Source organism: Cricetulus griseus, chromosome 4 (assembly GCF_003668045.3).
Source record: "Cricetulus griseus strain 17A/GY chromosome 4, alternate assembly CriGri-PICRH-1.0, whole genome shotgun sequence".
Classification (NCBI taxonomy): Eukaryota; Metazoa; Chordata; class Mammalia; order Rodentia; family Cricetidae; genus Cricetulus; species Cricetulus griseus.
Window position 1 is genome coordinate 193788670 of NC_048597.1, and position 20332 is coordinate 193809001.

The following is a 20332-nucleotide window of genomic DNA, read 5'->3' on the forward strand; positions in this document are numbered from 1 at the left end:
GGGTGGGGAAAGAAGTAGTGATGATGAATGGCATTGGTAGTCACAATCTGGGGCATGAAGATATGAACAGGCTCTTTCCGTAGTCTCCAGGGAGAAGGATGAGTGCTATCAAGGCTTTTGCACCAGCAGGCACAGTCCCTATGCCATCAGTTAGGAAAGAGACCTTCCCTAAGCCCCACCAGTTAAATGCAGATGTTGATATGGTGGAAGCCCTGAGAAATCTTGCAAGAGTGATTACAGTTTCAATGACTTGGGCTAGGAAGGAAACATTCCCTAGATACTTCCAGGTGCACACTGGTCTTGGTGAGGCTTGGAGCCAAATTGCGCCATTATTCCTGGAGTTATGAAGCTAGGCAGAAGCTTTTCTAGCTCTGGATGCCCAAGCTCTTCTTAACTGACATCTCCCAACAAATGGCTCCAGTCGCAAGGCAGTGAGCATAGCCTGGGAGATTCACAGAGGACTTCCTTGACTTAGTAATATTCAAAATGCTGAAAAGATGCATTGGATGTGTGTGTTCATGTTTCTGTGGATATGTGCCTGACAATACAGGAGGGTATCATTCTCTGAAAGCTTAGATTACTGGTGGAGGAATCTGAGACTAAAAAGGTAGACAATGGGAATTTCATGAAGAGTTTCCAAGGGCTGATCTGAGGAATTAATATTGAACTCATTAGACAATGGAAATGTATTGTGTTAGATCTTTGGACATAATGGAATTATCATTTGTTTGTTTGTAAAATATCAGCAAGATCATTGCCTTTTCCTGATACAGACCTTTGGCAATTCAGTAAGAAGTTACTGCACAAGACACATGTTGGGTCAATAGTTTGTGACATAAAGTGAGGCAAACCTTTATGAGCGATAATACGGACTCATTTGTGTCCACAATACTGTGCTTGGGAGCACTGGAATATTTGGGACTTCCCTCTATTTTAAGTTAGACTGAAAGCTGCAGCGAACAAACCTATCCATATGATTCTGTTAACTTGTATGAAAACAAAAAACAAAAAACAAACTAAAACAAAAAGAAAGTGTTCTTTGTCATTTATCTAAATGAAATGAATTAGCAGATTCTGTAAGGCACAACAAATTCAAAGACAAATTTTATATAATATCTGCAGTCTTAATGAATTTCTGAATGATAAGACTACAAATATGGTGTCTCCCCCAAACATATTATCTATTTCTAGAATGAGATGATGAATCCTAAGGATGTGGTTGTTTATGTCTCTAGACAAAAAGATTGGATTATTGAGTTTAAATTTTATATCAAGTTACAAGAGCAAATTCTCATTTGAAGAGTTTGTAAAGGCAAATAAACCCGTTGGTGTTACCAAACGCAAAATGGTGTGTATTGCTTTGATGACTTGTCTTAACAATTAACATGCTGAATTATCTTCTGAACTGTCTGTTAATGGACAACATATTCCAAGCACTGGACTGGTAATTTATGCTAACTTCCTTCTGAGTAGATATGAAACCCAGTAAGATTTCAGGTTTGGCCAACCTCACCAGGGGATGTGAAGAAATGTTCTCATGGTTTCAAAGAATCAACAGTGCCCTCTAAAGGAAGCTCACATGATGTGCATGCAATATCCAGGTTTAATTCGGTCACAATGCTTCTTAGTTGTAATTTATGTCATGGATTTGAAATTACGAAATAAATCCAGGTAATTCGTATCATGGATACCAAGGAGCTGTCAATACCATCCTTGGATCACATGGTAGAGCCATTGTAGCTCTACTCAATACTGTTGAGCATGAACTACCCCATCTTTGTGGAAAGTTCTCAGAGTCGGGGGAACGTGGTTTCTGCGTAGAAAATTAGACATCCCAATTGATGAACCACAAGAAACAGCAAGTCCCCATGCATGTCTTGGGCAACTGTGCTTCTTTGAAGGATAAATGTGTAGAATCGGGTGCTGAGAAAGCCTTGTCAGCTTCTGTCCGAGGCAACCTGAACAACTGCATCCTGGGAAAATAGTCAAAAATGCTGACTTAGAAGGGGGGCAGCACAAGACTGTGACTAAACATGAAAACTGAAAGATAAAAGTGACGTGAAGCATTTATGGACGTGTCCATCTGTCTAACGTGTTTTATTCTTGTGTTTTCTCCATCCATCCTCATGTGCAGAGGACTATCTTAAAACTTGCTTGATGATGCTGTAAGAAATAGTAGGCAAAACAGGGTAGGTACCTGAGAGTAGTAATGCCTTAGAGATCAATGAATGAAGAAGGTAAGTCACACATCAGTTTATGAAGACGCTAGGGCTAGAAACAAATGGCTGCATGTTAGTGTCACAGTGAGATGGAAAGGAATAAAAATTAGTTTGTTTCCTCTGTATCAAATCCATAAATCCATACGTATAGAACTTTATGAGCATGCTTAAGACTTGTCCTTGGGGTTCGAGTCCAGGGTCTTGGAAGGTGGCTCAGAGGGTAAAATATTTGCTGCTTAAGAACCTGAGTGAAGATCCTCAGAGTTCATATAAAGCTGGGTGACCTGGCACACACCTGTAATCCAAACACCCTTGCACGGGATGGGAAGTGGAGACAGGAGAGTCTTTGGGAGCTCACAGCCCAGGTAGCCTAGCCTAAGCATGTGCAGCAATAAACAAGATGCTCTGTCTCAAACAAGAGAGAAGATAAGCATCAATTTTCTATAGCATACATGTACCTGCATTCACTCCTCCACACATGCACTTAGACAAGATTTTTTTAAATATGATTAAAATATAACTAATATAATTAAATCCGGACTTACTAGGCAATCAAAAGAAGAAGTTAGCTTGGTACTTGGCGTGCACACTTCTATTGTGCTCAGCATCGTTGCCTGCACAGTCCCTTGTGAGGTCAACAGAGCAACTTCTAACAGCAGAGCAAGAAAATCTTCACCTGGGGCCCCAAGGAGGATTATGTGGGAAGATTAACTTTCCAGTCATCATCTTCTTACCACCGACTCTGGGAATGCTAAATCATTCAGAGCTATATTAAGCTAAATATTAATGGAAACAAAAATCTTGTTGCACAGATTTGGGGACAATCAAGGTTATAAGGGACATCTCAGCAGAAGCAGCTGCTGTTGTTGGTAAAGCAAGCTGGTCACTGCATTGCCTTAATTAGATGCGACATGTTGTTCTGAAGAAATCCAAGAGTCGAGGCAAAGGGGGTCATTTTCAACAGCCTTCTCAAAATAAGACAAAAGCTAAAAGGTGTGTCAACCGAGTAGCGGGGACAGGGGAGCTGCCGAGAGTGGAGGGCTCTGATACCCCATGAACTCACATCAATCACAAGATAGAATTAAAGGGGACTTTAAATTTTCATTGAGGTTTTCCTTCCATCTGTTCATACAAAAGACAGATCCCAGGCAGTATGCATTCTTAAATCTCCTGGGTGGCATGTGACACTAACCCCCTCCTCCTGTCATCTAAGTTTTTTTAAGTAAGAGCCTACTTGAAGTAGATGCCAAAGACATGCTTCTGAGGAGTCTGTCACCACTGTAACCAGTCACGCAGCTACGTGGTCAGGAATTGTAATGTACCTTAGTTCTCCCCGTGAGTAGTGGGACATAGGCAGCCTTCCACTGGCAATAGAGTTATTGAGACCATATTAAATGAACATAAATCTCTTCCTGAATCAAAATCCTGCTCAGAAGAAAAAATAATGGATCTTGATGGAATTTGCAGTACATAGGGAACTCTAGATTTCACAAGCATGTAGCCTGGGCAATTTAAGACCTCAGTATAACTATGACAGAGAAGCCATCCATCTGCCTATGTTTTGTCATTTAATATGTGTACCTTCACAGTGGTACTACTGTCGCAGTCCAGTTTTGCCTGTCCTATGAGGTGTGCTTACATGGCACTGTCCATCATCCATGTGAGAACACATACATGGCAGTGTAAGTATCTCTATGGGGCTGGCTGGATGGTCTCACTAGCCTCACTTGGCAAAGGGGAAGGTAAACACTGGGCCAAAGGACATTCCACCAGCAGAAGTTCCAAGTCTTTCTTTGTATCACTTATCCTTATGGCCATTTGGTCCTTATGACCCTTTGTCATGTATCAAGGGACATGCACAAGACTGACAAATATTTCCCCTTGGCCTCTTTTTGAAAGGCTTTCCTGGAGATAATATCTTAAGGTGGCCACCATCTTGGTGAAAGTTTTAAGCTAGCAAGGAAAGAATCTTCTTATAGCTTTTAGGGATGTTTCAAAGTAGTGGGTAAATGTACAGCTTTTGAAGTGCCCCCAGTCTATGGCTATGCTATCCTGAATGTGTCAGGGCTTGTCTATAATGCCTCCTACAGCATATTCTGGGTATACAGAAATATACCCAGAGAAGCATTTTGCCATATGAGGAAACTGTCCAAGGTTTCTGCTCCCTGGTGACATAGGTAGAAAATTTGGGTCTTGGATACTAGATCAATCAGCTAAAGAAAAGAACTTATGGAAAATGCCCTGGCAGATCTTCTTTCACTTATTCAACTATGGAGTCATCTAGGTATCTCTTGTGAACAAAGGAGGAACCACAGAGAAGGCTGGAAGTACAGCAAGACAAGACAACTTGAAAAAAGTCAACGGTCTGGGAGACGGCTTCATCAGCAAAGGGACTGCCACACATGCCTAAGGATCTGAGTTTGGATCCCCAGCACCCAAATAAAACAGGGTAGGACAATGCTGGCCTGTAATTCCAGCACTGCAGGGACAGGAGATCTACAGAGCCCCCAGTCTAGCTCAATAGTGAACTCTGGATTCGGTGAGACATTCTGCCTCAAAAAATAAAGGTGGAAGCACACACACCATAAGTTGGATGGATGGGTGGGAAGTCAGGGAAGATCTGGAAGGAGATGGAGGAACAGAAAGTATGGTCAGACTAAATTGTGTAAATTTTCAATTAAAAGTAATAAAAATAAAGGTGGGCTGTGCTAAACAAAGAGAAGATCAGCGCTTGGTCTGGAAAGGAATCAGAAGATTCCTTTCCATGTGTGGGGTTTATTATATATAACGGGAGAGTCTCAAGCCTCAGCATAGCCCTGAGGTTGGGCATAGCCCCCCACACACACACACACACATGCACACAGAATCCACAGAGCCAGTAAGAGTCTACTGAGATGAGCCTCTGCGCCAAGCATCCATCCTTAAGACCAGTTCCAGATCTTCTGATAACCAGAGAGAAATCAAATCTTGAAGATTACTTCTAGTCTCACCCATTTCAGGATCAGTCTCTGGGGGACAGAGAAACAACTCAAATACAAGGAGTTCCCTCTTTGGTGGATGCAAAACTCGCGGGTACAGCTAGAAAATAATGGAGCAAAGAAAAGTTCGTTGCTTTCAGCACGAGAGCCCTGGATATAATCGCAAAGCAGTGCACATCCCTGAGCAGAGAAGACTCGGGGCTGAAGCCAGGTACAGCCACAAACGTTCCTCACCATGCTGTGAGGTCACACATTGCATGTTCAAAGAATTGGCAGATTTGGATGTCCAGGGGGTAGCGAATTTTCTGTTTTAACGAGCAAAGTTTATTCTAGGTCACCTAATCAGAGGGGCTGGCCCCTTGTACGATTCTCTGGAGATCCTTATTGAAAGAAAAAGAAAATGTCAAAACCTGCTGGCAGTCTCTAGTACAGGGCAGCAGCACTTGAGTGACAGATGAAGCAAAATTGTCTCCAGTTGCTTCTGCTGGCTGTGAACTGTCACTACGACCCTTGTGGAAAGTTTTGAGGAAATAAAGTCGATGATTCCTGGGAGGGGTTTGAACATCCTGTATTCTGATAGGTGACAAACCTAGACCCTGAAGCAGTGCCTATCCTTGACTAGAGAAGTCACTCCGCAGACTGAGTGCCCATCTAGGAGACTGAACGTTATCCTGAGCACAAAAGACTAGAAACCTGAAACTGATATTCAGAGAATTCATTGTGACCTTGGGATCTGGAGGACGTCTTCCTTCCATTTGGGATATTTTTATACTGAGAACCAAAATTACAGGGAATTCCAAATACAGTTCCTGGCTACTAGGTGGAAAACTCCTGTGTTCCACATTTGGAGTGGCAGAGACTTTCTTACTGGGCCTCATGTCCTGCATTGTAGCTGTGGTGGTGGTGTGTTCCTGGAGTCAGGTGGCCTCCTGCATTGACAGAGGGGGTGGTTCAGCCCTCCAGTGTTCTGGGAAGCATATCTATAAGCCAACTCTACAGAGTCCTCCAGTTCTGTCTTCACAAGCTCCAGGGTTCCTTTGTAAATTCTTTCTGTGTCAAGTATCAAGAATGGATTCTGTTTCCACATACCAAACTCCATCATGAAACAGAGTGCCAAGCCAAATAAGAGGCCAGTTGTAAATGAATCCCATAGACGCTTTCACTTCACAAGTTACTAAAGGAGGAGAATGTGAGTGCAATCGTTCTCTATAACACTAAATGACCAGAGAACTGGATTGGTTCAAGTTTGGGAGGTGATGCATGTTTCCACGATTCATAATCCGTAATTACACAATACAGACTCACAGAGGCTTGCAATAAAGAAGTGTGCTTAGTGTTGTTTACCCTACAGTTTGCCAAATTGTTTCAGAATCGAAGTCAGTATTTAACAAATGTTAGTCTATTTAGCTTTGAGGAAGAAAGTTATATACTGTCTATATAACTTACTAAGAAAATACATGAGACATTGAAAACAAGCTAACAAAAATTTAAAAGAGAAGACAATGTAGAATAAAATTCTATAAGCAATAAAACCAATACAGTTCTGTTGACAGAAGTTTCTGCCCCACCTGGTCCCATAGCTACTTAGTCCCAAATAAACACACCGAGGATTATATTAATTATAAACTGTTTGGCCAGTGGCTCAGGCTTCTTATTGGCTAGTTCTTTCTTAATTATTAATCCATTTCTATTAATCTATATATTTCCACATGGTCTTGGCTTACTGGTGATTCCCGCAGTTCCTTGTTTCCTCGGCAGCTACATGGCATCTCTTTGGCTCTGCCTACTACTTTTCTCTATCCCTGTTCAGATTTCTCGCCTGGTTAAATCCTGCCTATTCATTGGCAGGATTTATTTATTAACCAATAAAAGAAACATATATTTATAGCATATAGAAGGGATCCCCCATAATCGCCTCTTTCCTGTCTAAATAAAAAGAAAGGTTTTAGCTTTAACATAGTAAAATTATATATAACAAAATAGTTATCAAGCAAGAACTATAGTTAACAATATTTAGTCCACTAACATTTGGCAAAATTTAAAGAAAATATTCTATCATTTATCCTATCTTTGTGAGTTTTATATGTTACTTATCTTTCATCATAACTAAGGAAAACCATAACTATCTGTCTTCAACTCCATCAAAGACCCCAGAAGGATAATATATAAACTCTAGAATTGATAGAGACATCTCGATGCATGGACAGTCAGACAAAGTTCCTATGTAATGTTAGCCTATAAAACCACAATGTCTGGCAGACTTTTTGATGAAGCAGGAACCTTGAAAGACCATCCTGTCCCTTGGCAAGTTCAGCAGTCACTTTTCTCTGTAACCTGCTTGTCTAGTTTGGACAGTGTGCTTTCAATCAGTCCAGGCAAGAGCAGTTTCTTGTCCAAATGGCTATCCCTGCCATGTCGAAAGCAAACTCATCTTTCTCTCTGACATAATTGGTATTGTCGGGAGTAGTTGTGTCTCATTGTTGTGAAAAACCCTAATAAACCATTTTAAATGCTGTATTCTGTAGGTCTTTGAAAGGTTTTGAAGAATACCTATCCAAATATCTCTATATGTTTAGAAAATCTAACTAACATGTTTTGACTATTATAGGTGACTATCTATAATCAGTATTTAATTATACATTACATTTTAAGTGAGCTGTATAATCACAAAGCCTAAACAAGAGGAGAAATATACATATAACAAATTGACCTTAAATTTGTATCAATAACCCCAAATCCTTACCAATGCAAAGTATTCATTTCTATATCATATTCCCTTTTTTCCTTTAGAAAGATATTGACTGTCATCATTAACCATTTATAAGCAACCATGTTTAACTGAAAACAAACATTTATAAACAATATCTGGGAATTTGGGTATAGTTCTCTCCAAACTGCTCCCTGCTATTTGGGAGCACTGTCAATCCCAAGGCAATTTTGCAAAAACCTAGAGCCATGGCCAAATCTTGGCTGTAGTAGTCTGAGGCTGCATTGTCTCAGCTGTTTTGGGTGTTGGATCACCTGGGCCACTGCTTCATGAGGTCTTGTTTGATCAAACCATGTTCGTCTGGAAGGAATCCACAGCTTTTCATCTTCTGTAGAAACAAAAGCAGAACCTCTTTTCCAAAGTAACATGTCCTTAGACTTAAATTTTGAAGTCAAGGCAGTATTGATAATCAAATGTCTTTTAGCAGTTGTTGCTTCTTCCTCAGCAATCAAACAATGCAAAGACAACACAATAACATACAGTATCCAGACTCTGTGTATTTTTGACTGTCCTGTAAATCATTCTGTAGACCAGACAAATCTTGAACTCACAGAGATCCACCTGCCTCTTCCTCCCAAGTGCTGGGATTAAAGGCATGTGTCACCATGCCCAGCTACTCTATCTTTTTAAAGGGCTTTCTCTATCCTTTTTCTTTTCTCTCCCAAGCCTATGTATATTTTTAAACACACTGTAAACCATTTAGAGGGTTTTCTCCTCTGAATTTGTCTTTACTGTATATCTCTTTTTTTCTGACCACATGAGTCTTATTATCCTAAACTGCATAGCTAGGATTAAAGCAAAGGTTTTGCCTTCTGGCTCCAGGCTTTCCAATATGGTGGGGGTATGTTTACCTCCAGCTCTGAGAGCTTTGCTCTCCACCTCAACTCTGATCTATGCCACCATCAAGCAGCTTGTAGCACACTGCCCATAAACTTTTTTTTGTCTATATGCATAAAAGCTGAATCTGCCATGCAGCACTCAAGCCCATACGCCAGAGCATCTCTGCACCATGGGCTTCATGAGACTGTGTGGCTAGGAAGCACAAAGTGGTTCTGTTTCTGTGTATTCAGAGCCCTTTTTAAACTTTTATCAGGTTTTATGTGGAAATTCTTGCCCAACACTTGGGTGCCACATTGGGCACCACACACACACACACACACACACACACACACACACACACACACACACAGTTTAACTTAAGTCTAGTTGCTAATATAGTTATTTATTAGATTCATGGATAATTGGCAAAAAGTCTTGAAAGATAAAATACAGTAAAATGAATTTAAAATTCTGTAATATTTTGGGCTGGAGAGATGGTTCAGTTGGTAAAAATGCTTGGGTTGCAAGCATGAGAGTCTGGCTCCTAGAACCTACATAAAAACACCAGGCAAGGTGGTGCATACTTGACGTCCCAGCTCTGGGAAAGTGGAGACAGGAGGAATCCTGGAGTTCACTGTCCAGCTTGCTGCACTGGTGAAATCCATGCCAATGAGAGGAGGTAGACAGTATTTCTGAAGATGACAGTGCAGCTTGGCTTCCAGCTCCAAATGTTTACACACACACACACACACACACACACACACACGCACGCACGCACGCACGCACGCACGCACGCACGCACGCACGCACGCACGCACGCACAATGGGTGAAAAGTATCAAATTAATAGTTTCCAAATCATGAGCAAGAAGAAAACCCAAACAGCAATGGCAATAAATAGAGAAACTAGTGGCTATTGTTCAGCAAAAGTCATAAATAAAAACTGTGTGAAAAAGAAAAATAAGAACTGGATTATACTGGATTATTTGTTTTGTTTTGTTTTGTTTTGAGACAGGGTTTCTCTGTGTAGCTTTGGCTATCATGGAACTCACTCTATAGAACATGCTGGCCTCAAACTCAGAGATCTTCCTTCCAAGTGTTGGGAATAAAGGCATGCACCACCATCACCCAGTCCCTGGATTTTGAACAAATACAGTATATTCTCTTTATAGGAGTCTATCCAAAATAAAAAAAATCTTACATAAAGTATAAATCAAGGGATGCACAAAAATAGAAGAGAAATGAAAACCAGACTGCCTGTACTAAAGCAAATGGGAAGTTTTTATGTTGGTAAAAATTTACACAGTCATGGCAAGTAGAACCCCTCCACCAGGAAGTTCCTGGCACAGCCTTCAGAACTGCTGTGTTTGTTCTCATGGCCATGCCTTTCCTCAAGATCAGTAGTCATCCAAATATTACTGCACCATCATGGATTACTCCTCTGCCACACTCTTTGAGCAACCTACTAGAAAAAAAGGAGTTCTGTGCATGCCACCAAGTAATACCATTAGTGCCTTGGTTTGAATGATGCCCTTGTCACCCATGCTCCTTGAATGGCCAGTAAAATAGCATGCTCATGGCTCTGGCTTCGATTATCTTTGGTAGCATGGGCTTCCCACCTTGTTGTTGCTCTACTCCCATTATTTAGAAATCCCGGGGCCAGGGCATCTGCCCAGCCAGTTATCCACTCATGACTAGTTAATGTGGGTGAACAGTAGAAAGTCTGTCTTAACTGGAAATCCAGATGGCAGCTTCTAATCGAGGTTTGTATGCAGTAAAGCTGGTATTTCATCCCAGTCTGATGTCTGCGTATCTTTCTCAAATGGTTCATGAGTTGAAAAGGAAAAAGCTGAAGGTAACACTCTACAGACTCCAAAACAGGAGCCACTAGCTTTAGTGAAAATACATTAAAGCAATATATAAGAAGAAATTGACCAAAAAATCACATTATAAAAGAGACTGGTCAGTTGTAGTGGTGCATGGCTTCGATTATAGAACTTGGGAGGCAGAGGCAGGTGCATGAGTTTGAGGCAGCCTGGCTTAAGTCAGCAGTTCTCAACAAGTGGGTCAGAACCTACCCTTTGGGGGGTGGAATGGCCTTTTCACAGTGGTCACTTAAGACCATCAGAAAACACAAACACATTATGATTCATAATGGTAACAAATTTACAGTTATTAAGTAGCAATGAAAATAATTTTGTGGCTGGGGTCACCACAACATGAGGAACTGTATTAAAGGATCCCAGCATTAGGAAGGTTGAGAACCACTTGTTTATGTAGTAAGTTTCAGCCAGAGCTATGTACAAAGAAGAGAACTGAATATAGAGGATTTGAGAAACAATAATTTAATAACATTGAAACTTGTGCTCTGCTAATAAGTCACATGTATTTATGGAAAACCTGTAATTTTTGAGGATATGTTAAGCCTTAAATTATAATCTATAAATTCCTCAAAGTGACAATTCTGTCATATATAATATATATATGTATATATATATATATTAGTGAAAATAAAATAGAAAATTAGCAATGTACAAAATAGTAAACTAAAAGTTAAAATTGATCAGAAATATCAAATAACTCTAACCCTCTAGTCAAAGACAGAATTTAAACCAGAGTTTCAGGGGTTATACTGCATCCGATGCTTCTTGAATACCATCTTACATCCCCTTCCTTTTGCCTGACCCAAGCCGCCTTCTCTGCGGCATGTCCTTCCATGTAGACTACAGTCTGTTTCTGTAGGTAGCAGCTCTCACCTGAGTGGTGAATTGTACTCAGTGCTCACACACCTTCATCCTAGAAGAGCAAGAAAGGGAGAGAATACTTTCCTTTGACAATGCCAAGAAACATTTAATACAGTCTTTAGAGTATCCCCATGACACCAAGAACCATGTAATCCCAACGAATATCAATTCACCAATGCGTGTTGGAGCTCTCATCCATTCTTGATGGAAGCCCTTCCACAAGGTCTTGTATGGAGCTCACTTTTTCTATGTTCCGGAAACATCAATTAAGTCCTAGAAAGCTGACCCTCTGCATCTGTCTAGAGATTAATTCTGGAGTCAAATGGCAATGAGGACCCTAGTGTGGAGAAATTTTCAGTAATTGAAAGAGGACAGTGGACATTGCTGCAGAAGGCTAGCTTTCTGAACCTGAAGAGCAGCACCAATGCAGAGCAGGGTGTCAGAGAGAATGCAAATGGTTTTATGCTCTGATTGCACAGACATTATAAAATAAATACAGCTGGGAAAAGAAGAAATTCACAGCCTCATCTATGAAGTTTAAAGTTGAAAGACATCATTTAAAGTTGATGAACCAAGGAGCAGAAACATAATAATATTTAATAACACAAAGAATAAGACAGATAATGCCAACCAAAGTCTTTTGTGGGTGAAGATTGCACAGGGAAAAGAATCATGGTAATTGTTAACACCCTGGTTATGGAACTATATAGACACCATCCAAAGGAACAGAGGAAAAGGGCATTAGACACTGAAAAAAAGTAAACCTTTCTTAATAGCAAAAGATTATATATATATAATTATATGTATATATGCTTAGAAAATTCCACATAATGAAAAAATATTTTTCTAAACTGCTGACACCAGAGTACATAAAACAACAGTATAGAACAAAAATCAAACTTACCTGAATAGCGTAAATGTCAAGTAACTTAATTTATACATTGAAAGTGGTTTTGAGGCTGGATCACAAAACAAGGCTAAAAATAAATGGGATACAAATGTACTCGACAACAAAAGCAGGATCAAGATCTTAATAGGAAAGGTGAAATTCAACCCTCAAAGCATAAATGATCCATAAAAATAAAGATGTTCTTAAAGCTAATGGCCCAATTCACAGTGAGGATGCAATTATAAATCTTTTATGCATCAAATAACACTTCAGCATATTGTATAAAGTAAAAATTACAGCGGCTACAACAGAAATGGAAACATCTCTTATTAATACAATCCACCACATTAGTCCTAAGTGAACAAGTACATAATTGTATTGCTAGCCACCAAAAAAAAAAAAAAAAACAACCACTTGAAAAACAACTGGAAAACTGCTCTTAAAAATTCTTAGGTAAAATGAGAAGATTTATGTACTTTTATAAAATGAGGAAAATTAAATCTCTCAGCCCCCAAATCAGAGCCATATTTAAAGAGAAAACAATGCATGCACCCCTAACCTACGCATGATTCGGTTTCAGACAGGATTGTTTCAAGTTGCTGGAGGAAGAAACTAATGCAGTCACCAGAAAAGCGAAAGTGATGCTATATGGGAATGAGGTGTTAGAATTATCATTATCAAAATGTTTATATGCCCCAAACCTCAAAAATTAAGTTTTTACATATATAAATAGTAGTCATAGAAAAGATACTATGTGTTATGATAACTCTTCCCGCCAGCCTGGTCCCAGTGTCAAGTCAACCAGAATAACACACAAGACACTATATTAATTATAAAACTGTTGGCCTTTGGCTATGGTTTCTTTCTCTTTTTTAAAATAAATTCATAATTTGTAAATATAAGAAATGCATAACTGTTGGTTCATAAAAGGAAATTGTGAATTTTTATTCACTTGGAGTTCAGAGTGGAATCTGTAAATTCCAGATCACAATTCAGACTGAAGAAATGCCAAAACTACTAAGAGTTACAGGATTTAAGTCTTATTGGCTATGGTTTCTTAATTATTAACCCATAACTACTAACCTATATAGTTTTACAAGGACTGATCTTACCGAGGACACCAGCCTCATGCATCCTCTCTTCCTGAGATCACATGGCAACTCCTCATTCTTTACTACATTTCCCAGAATCCTCCTCAACTCCTAGTCCCACCTATCTTGCTTCCCTATTGGCCAACAGTGCTTTATTTATCAACCAAGAAAATAAACATATACACAGAAGGACTTCCCCCGTCAGCTATGGAAGAAAATGATATGTTTCAGCAGCAGTGAAAACAAAAATGGGCCTGGGAATATAGCTCAGTGGTAGAGCCCTGGGACCCAACCTCAGCCACACTGAGAATAAACTTACTAAGAAATATATAAAGACTATGCAAAACGAATCCAACAAAACCTTAAAGCACCATTGAAGTTTATAGAAGAACTAAACAGAACATGGACCATAGTTGCACATACACAGGGTGACATTGCAGAAGTATCAATATTGCTTTAATAAAAATATCCCAGGGGCTGGAAAGATAGATGAGCAGTTAAGAGCACTGGCTGCTCTTCCAGATGATCTGGGTTTCATTGGGAGCACCCACATGGTGGCTCACAATCCACTGCAACTCCAGTTCCAGGGTATCAGACACCCTCTTCTGGCCTCCATGGACACTGCATGTGGTGCACAGACATGCTACGAAGATCACACACACACACACACACACACACACACACACACACACACACACACATTTTTAATTAAGATTCAAAAATATCCCCCAAGTTTTTTTTTTTAAGCTAAACATTTTTTTCTAAGCCTGGGATGTAAATTAGTCTGATTGTCTGCCCAGCATGTACAAGGGCCTAAGTTTAAGCCCCAAATGAGGAGGGAAAAGCTAAGTCATTGCCAGGCATGGGGGTGCATGCCTGTAATACCAGCACTTGGGAGATGGAGACATTAGGATTACAAGTTCTGGACCAATCTGAGCCCCAAATAAAGACTGTTTTAAAAACCAAAACAAACCTTCAAGTCCGTAAAACACAAAATGTTTGTGTAAACGGTGAAAGACTCATTAAAATAAATTAATAAATTTCATGGTTTCCAATAACAACAGGGTAATAATAACTGGCATGTGAATAGGCATATAAAGAGAACCGGAAACAGGCCTATTGTATATGACAATTTAGTATTGGGTTTAATAATTTAGTATGTTATCAAGATGGAATTTCAAAATGCAATGTTGAAATTTTCAAATAACTAATAAATATTATACTTTAAAAGTTGGGATTTCAAATCTAGCTCCTAAATTTGACCTTGTTGTTGTTGTTGTTGTTGTTGTTAAGCTAGGAATTGAACTTTGAACTTAAGAGCAAGCCAAACTCTCAAATGGACTTTAAAGAAATGGTGTCAGCACAGTTTGAGAGCCATTTAGGAAAAAATCAGTTAAAGCTGTGTCATCCCAGCATGTGAGAATAAATTCTATAGAATGTGAAGCAGAATTCTTTTGATTCTAGAATGATTAAAAATGAATTACAGATAAAACTTTTAAAAGGATACATGATGAGGGAAAGGCAAAGTCAAAAGACGAGAATAAACAGAGGGATTTTCTTATTTGATTGCATTTACATTTATTTATATATTGGGTTTTGTGTCTTTATGTCTATGATTGTTTTTCCTGCATGTATGTTTGTACACTCCTTGCGTGCAGTGCCTGCAGAGGCCAGGAGGAGGAACTGGGTGCCATGGAACTGAAGTTACAGTTGATTGCATGCCCTCCAATGTGGGTGCTAATTCTCTGTGATCACAGCATAGTTCTTGACTTTTGAGCCATCTTTCCAGTCTCAAATTGGGGTAATGGGGGTCTCCTAAGTCATAACACACAGGAGAGATCAATAACCTGATAACAGAAAGGATTTGAACAGGCATTGAACAGGTATTTGGGAAATGAATGGTGTTTAAACACCGTATCAGAAAAAATAAATTAAAAACCACCATCTCAGTTGGAGCCAGGAAAATACAAGTTTCCACACAGTATTGAAATGTCCATTAGAAAGACAACATAAGCCAATGGTTGTGCAGACAGCATACAATCCTAGAGGGCGGTATTGTTCTAACTGTTAACCAGTGATGTCCCTCTGACTGATCGTTCCACTCCTGGGAATCTGACCCACAGACAAGCATGAGGCTGGTGCGCATAGCCAAGTGGTGAAGTATCATCCATAATAGCAGCACAAATACCCAACCAGAGAGAACTAGCAATTAGCCCTGGAGATATATATATATATATATATAGTGCCATGATGTTATTTTTTAAAATGAAGATGCTGTCTGTGTAATGATAGGAAACGCTCTTTGGATTGGTTTCCTGGGGCTGCCTCAGCAAACTTCTGTAACTGAGGTGGCTTTAGGACAACAGAAAGGTATGTCCTTATAGTTGTGAAGATAGAAGTTTTAATCAAGGTGTTGGCATGGTCACATGCTCTCGGGGGCCCTGAAAAGCATCTGCTTGGGCTCCTGTCTTGCTCATGGTGATCCTAGCAGTTCTAAGGATCCCGTGGCTTGTGGATATAAGGGTAGTCTTTCTCCATCTTCACATGGCATCCTCCATCACATTAGGAAAAAGCAGTTATGGGAGCCAGAGGAGAACTTAAAAGGGAGAGAAGGAGAGGTTGATTAAAATACACTATAAGCATGTATGGAATTCTCAAACAATACATTTAAAAAAAATCAGAGTTTGGTTAAATAAATGAGTCAGTCCGTTAGACACATGAGCCCAACCACCACACTCAGGAAGAGACTGAGTGGAAATAAGCCTGGGTTTATCACAATGTACAAAACACACTCTTTTATTTATTTAGTAAAGAAAAAAGTCCATATTGCTTTCATTTGCATATGTTATGGGAGGATTCTTAGAAAATCAACAGGAAGACTTTAGTTATAGATGGGGCGTTTGTGACTCAGGTTGGGAACTGTGGAGAAGAACAAGAAATTATTGTATGTCTTTCTCTGTCATCTTAACATAGGGACCATGGACTATGCTACCTTGGCATAGGTTTTTTTCAAGAGGGTGAAATAGTGAGGTCTGTGGTGTTGACATGAGAAGAAGAGGATATTCAGAGCAAGTCACAAAGTCAGAAAATAAACAGACATGGATGCTCAGAACAGTTCTTCAAATAGGCTGGTAAAACTACAGGTTGACATCATCTTATTTGCCTGTCAATGGCTGGCTGCTGCAGTATCTACAGAGAAACTATTTCAATTGTCTTCAATTTAACAGAGGCAAGCAATTAGTGATTAAAGCCTTTCCAGAATAAAAGAATGCTCTTTCTTCCTAAAATCTTCAAAAATCAAGCTCCTCTCCTAATAATAGATGGGAAGATGGGTGTGTGTGTATGTGTGTGTGTGTGTGTGTGTGTGTGTGTGTGTGTGTGTGTGTGTGTGGGTGTGTGTGTGACTTCATTAACTGTATAATTCAGATATTTTTGAAACTTTGAGTAAAAATGAGAAATTATTTTTAAGGAAACCGTTTTAAAGGTAGAAGCTAGTGAATAGAATGATTTCAGTGTTTGTTACAACCCTGTTTCAACTCATGTGTTTTGCACACTAAATAACCTTATGTAGATCCCTGACAATAAATGCCATCCGTGTGTAACAAAGCCCTAAATCAACATCTTTGCTATAGACTTGCCTTCTGTCGGCTCTCTCATGTGTTTGTATGCACATTCAACAACTCCACACATTTAAGAAAGAGCTAGAAGCCAGGCATAGCGATGCATGCCTATGATCTCAGCACAAGAAGAGTCAGGGGAAGAGGGTCAAGAGCTCAAGGCCAGCAGCAGCCATGTAAACAATCTTGACTGACTCAAACAAAGTGGACAAAAAGTTGAATTAAAATGAAACCACTTATCACTTCCTCTCACACCTGTTCTTCTTATAGTCCTTGCGGCAGCTCCTGCCACTATCACCTCCTTAGTTACTGCAGGGTTCTTTCTTCCTCATCCAATTGATTACCAAGAGCTGCCAATGCTGTCTCATAAATAACTCTACTATTCATTTCTGGAGTGGATTCCCACGGACTCTTTCATTATGCCTTATCTGCAATTCCTGAATTGTGCAATTCGTCTTCTGCATTAGTATGGAACTGATGGTTCCAAAATGAAAATCGATGTCATATTGACATTCAAAACTCTTCTTATGGCTTCTAGCAATTGCAATATATACAACAGAAGCCCTGAAAGCACTTGTTAAATGAATAAACAAATTAACGAGTGCATCATAGGCAGAGAATAGACACAGACACTGACATTTTCATATTTAGTAGCCATAAGGTAATTGTTAAAGCACTACCCAAATAAAACTATTTGCCAGTCCTTAACCTCAAAAAACAACTGCCCATATGAAATCAATTACAATAGAGGAATTTCTGTCTTTCTTTTTAAGCTTCTTGATTTTATTTTACTAAATCAGCCAGGGACCATGATTGCAATTTGTAGGAAATTTTGGAATCAAATACACCGGTAAACAGTAACACTCATAACAACCACAGTGGGATTTCAGCAGAGCTCCACACACAATGGAGATGGTGTCTCCTGACGGTGATTGAAATGCAGAATTCTTTCAGCTTCAAATCCGTGGACACTGAGCTCTCCCTAAAATAGATGACGAATTCTCAACCGCTAAATTATTATTCCAAACACATTCTTTGTGCACATACCTAAATACATTTCTGTGATGCTAAAAGCATTCAGAGTTGGATAGCACTCATCTTGCTATAAATTTAAATGCAACCTGACCTGTATTTCTATGAATGATAAAAATGCTACTTGGGCAATCTAGCTTGTGCAGTTAATCAAGAGAATTGTGTCTTTAAGAGTATCCTAGCAACATGCCTGCAGCTAAGGAACACCCAACTGACACTGCTCATGGATTTAATTATGCTGCTGGACTCCATCAAACTTCCTAGTTAATCAAAAGGATACTTAAAAAGAGAAACAGAAACTCAGCTGCAGCTGCAATGAGAATGGCAGGGGAAGAGGAGAATGGCAAAAGTCAGTGAGGTTACTAGAATGTGCTTCCGAGCTCACAGAATAGAAGAGGGGAACAAAGTTCTGGGTCCAGTGGCGGGACCAGAACCAATGTATTCATTACTTAAGAGACTGCTAGTTCTCAGACAAAAATTGGACTGGGGTAACCACAGTTCAGAAGTATGTTCAAAACTTGTAACTGTATTACGATTTCATTGGCCAGCCCAATACACATTTTCTGGAGCCTTATGCTTGGGAGAAAATACTTGGGACACATCAGGAATCACTGACAATAGTTACTTCCACTGTCACCAGGACTACATGACCTCCATTGTCAGTAGTTTTTTGTTTGTTTGTTTGTTTTCTACAGTTCCTTATTTGGTGCAATAACAAATCCCATGGAAACAAATTTCACAAAACAGGTCTGTTTAAGATGAAATTGTTTGTTTGTTTGTTTGCCTTTGTAGTAAGCTAAGAAGCCAATGGAAGATATGGAGATTTGCATTGCAAACAAAATCCCAACTTATAAAAACCCAATGGATGTTGACCATAAATGACACACAGATTCATAGGTGCCACAGAATGCACAAGAGTTCAAGTACTTAACTCTATTTTCCTTTTACTTAAACCACCTCCTGCACGGAGACTAATCCTTTAGGTAATTTTAGCATTTATTAAGTCTCATTCAAGTTTTTTGTTGGATCATCAAAAACACACAAATACACAAAGACACAGGGGCACACACACACACACACACACACAAATATACTCACACTTACATACCAGTTTTCTAAACTTTCAAAAAAATTTTTAAGAGACCAGTTGCTAAAGTAACTATGTTCACATAGAATGTCAAACTTGAGCCATTGAGTAGTCCTTTTTGAGGGAATACTGTACATTTTCAAATTATTTTCTGCAAATCAGAGGGTCATAGAGAAATGTCATATGAACTGCCCAGGTTCTGACATTTGTTGTTTTAACACAGTCTTTTTTTCTTCCTTTTTTTTTTTTTTGTTTGTTTAACTAGTTCAAATTTTCTGACATAATGGGAATATCTGTAATCCTATGGGAGATAGAGACAGAGGAATCTCCCATAGCTACCAGGCCAGCTAGTGTGGCTAACCACTGCAAAGGGACTGTGTATGTCTCAAAGTAGAAAAGCCAGGACCATTACCCTACGTATTTTATTAGCATGTGTGCTCTTATCTACACCCATGACCACACACACACACACACACACACACACACACACACACACACTCCAAAACCATTTCTAGGGAACATGCAGCAGCAGGTGTAGAGTCCACATATCCTCTCTACACTGGCATTACAAACTCCAAGGACTGGATTTGAGTCTGCAAAACCTACGGCCATTCCTACACATGAAAGGCATTACCCTTTGCCTTCCCTACTCCAGCTGTATCAGGATGCCCTGGGGGGCTCATTGAAATACAGATGAGCTCTGATGTCATCTCTACACGGTAGGTTTGGAAACTTTCTACCCCAGGCATCCTCACCTAGCTTCTAAGTGCTGCAGCAGTTGTGGGAGGCAGGAATATACCACTGTTTTCCTGTTGGTGCTTCTGGGCTTTATTGATTGTACATCTGTTTTGGAAGTTATTTAAGTAGCATACCGGTTTATACTCATTATTTGAAGGAGACGCCCCTCTCCCCCAAAACTGTTTAGGAGTGTAAATATTACCCACATCACATTGATTAGAGGCTCATAAAGAAGCTAATTAAGATTTTTAGAAAAAATTCTAAAGAAGGAAAAATATGAATGTGTCTAGGAAAGACAGCATCTGTGGCTATCTGTATACAATTCTCTGTATCAGGGTAAAAATCGGACATT

At 39.5% G+C, this 20332-nt stretch overlaps 1 long non-coding RNA gene across 2 annotated transcripts; it reads right to left on the minus strand.

Moving 5' to 3' along the window:
• Positions 1-1086: 1086 nt before the first annotated feature.
• On the minus strand, positions 1087-13569 carry LOC103161079. Of its 2 annotated transcripts, XR_004769657.1 has the most exons (5): positions 13528-13569; positions 12431-12503; positions 11539-11578; positions 2765-2970; positions 1087-1973 (listed from the first exon to the last, which is right to left on the minus strand). It is a non-coding gene; the product is annotated as an uncharacterized LOC103161079 (long non-coding RNA). The 2 variants fall into 2 exon arrangements; XR_004769656.1 differs by lacking the exons at positions 1087-1973; positions 2765-2970 and having other exon boundaries at positions 11289-11578.
• Positions 13570-20332: the final 6763 nt, after the last annotated feature.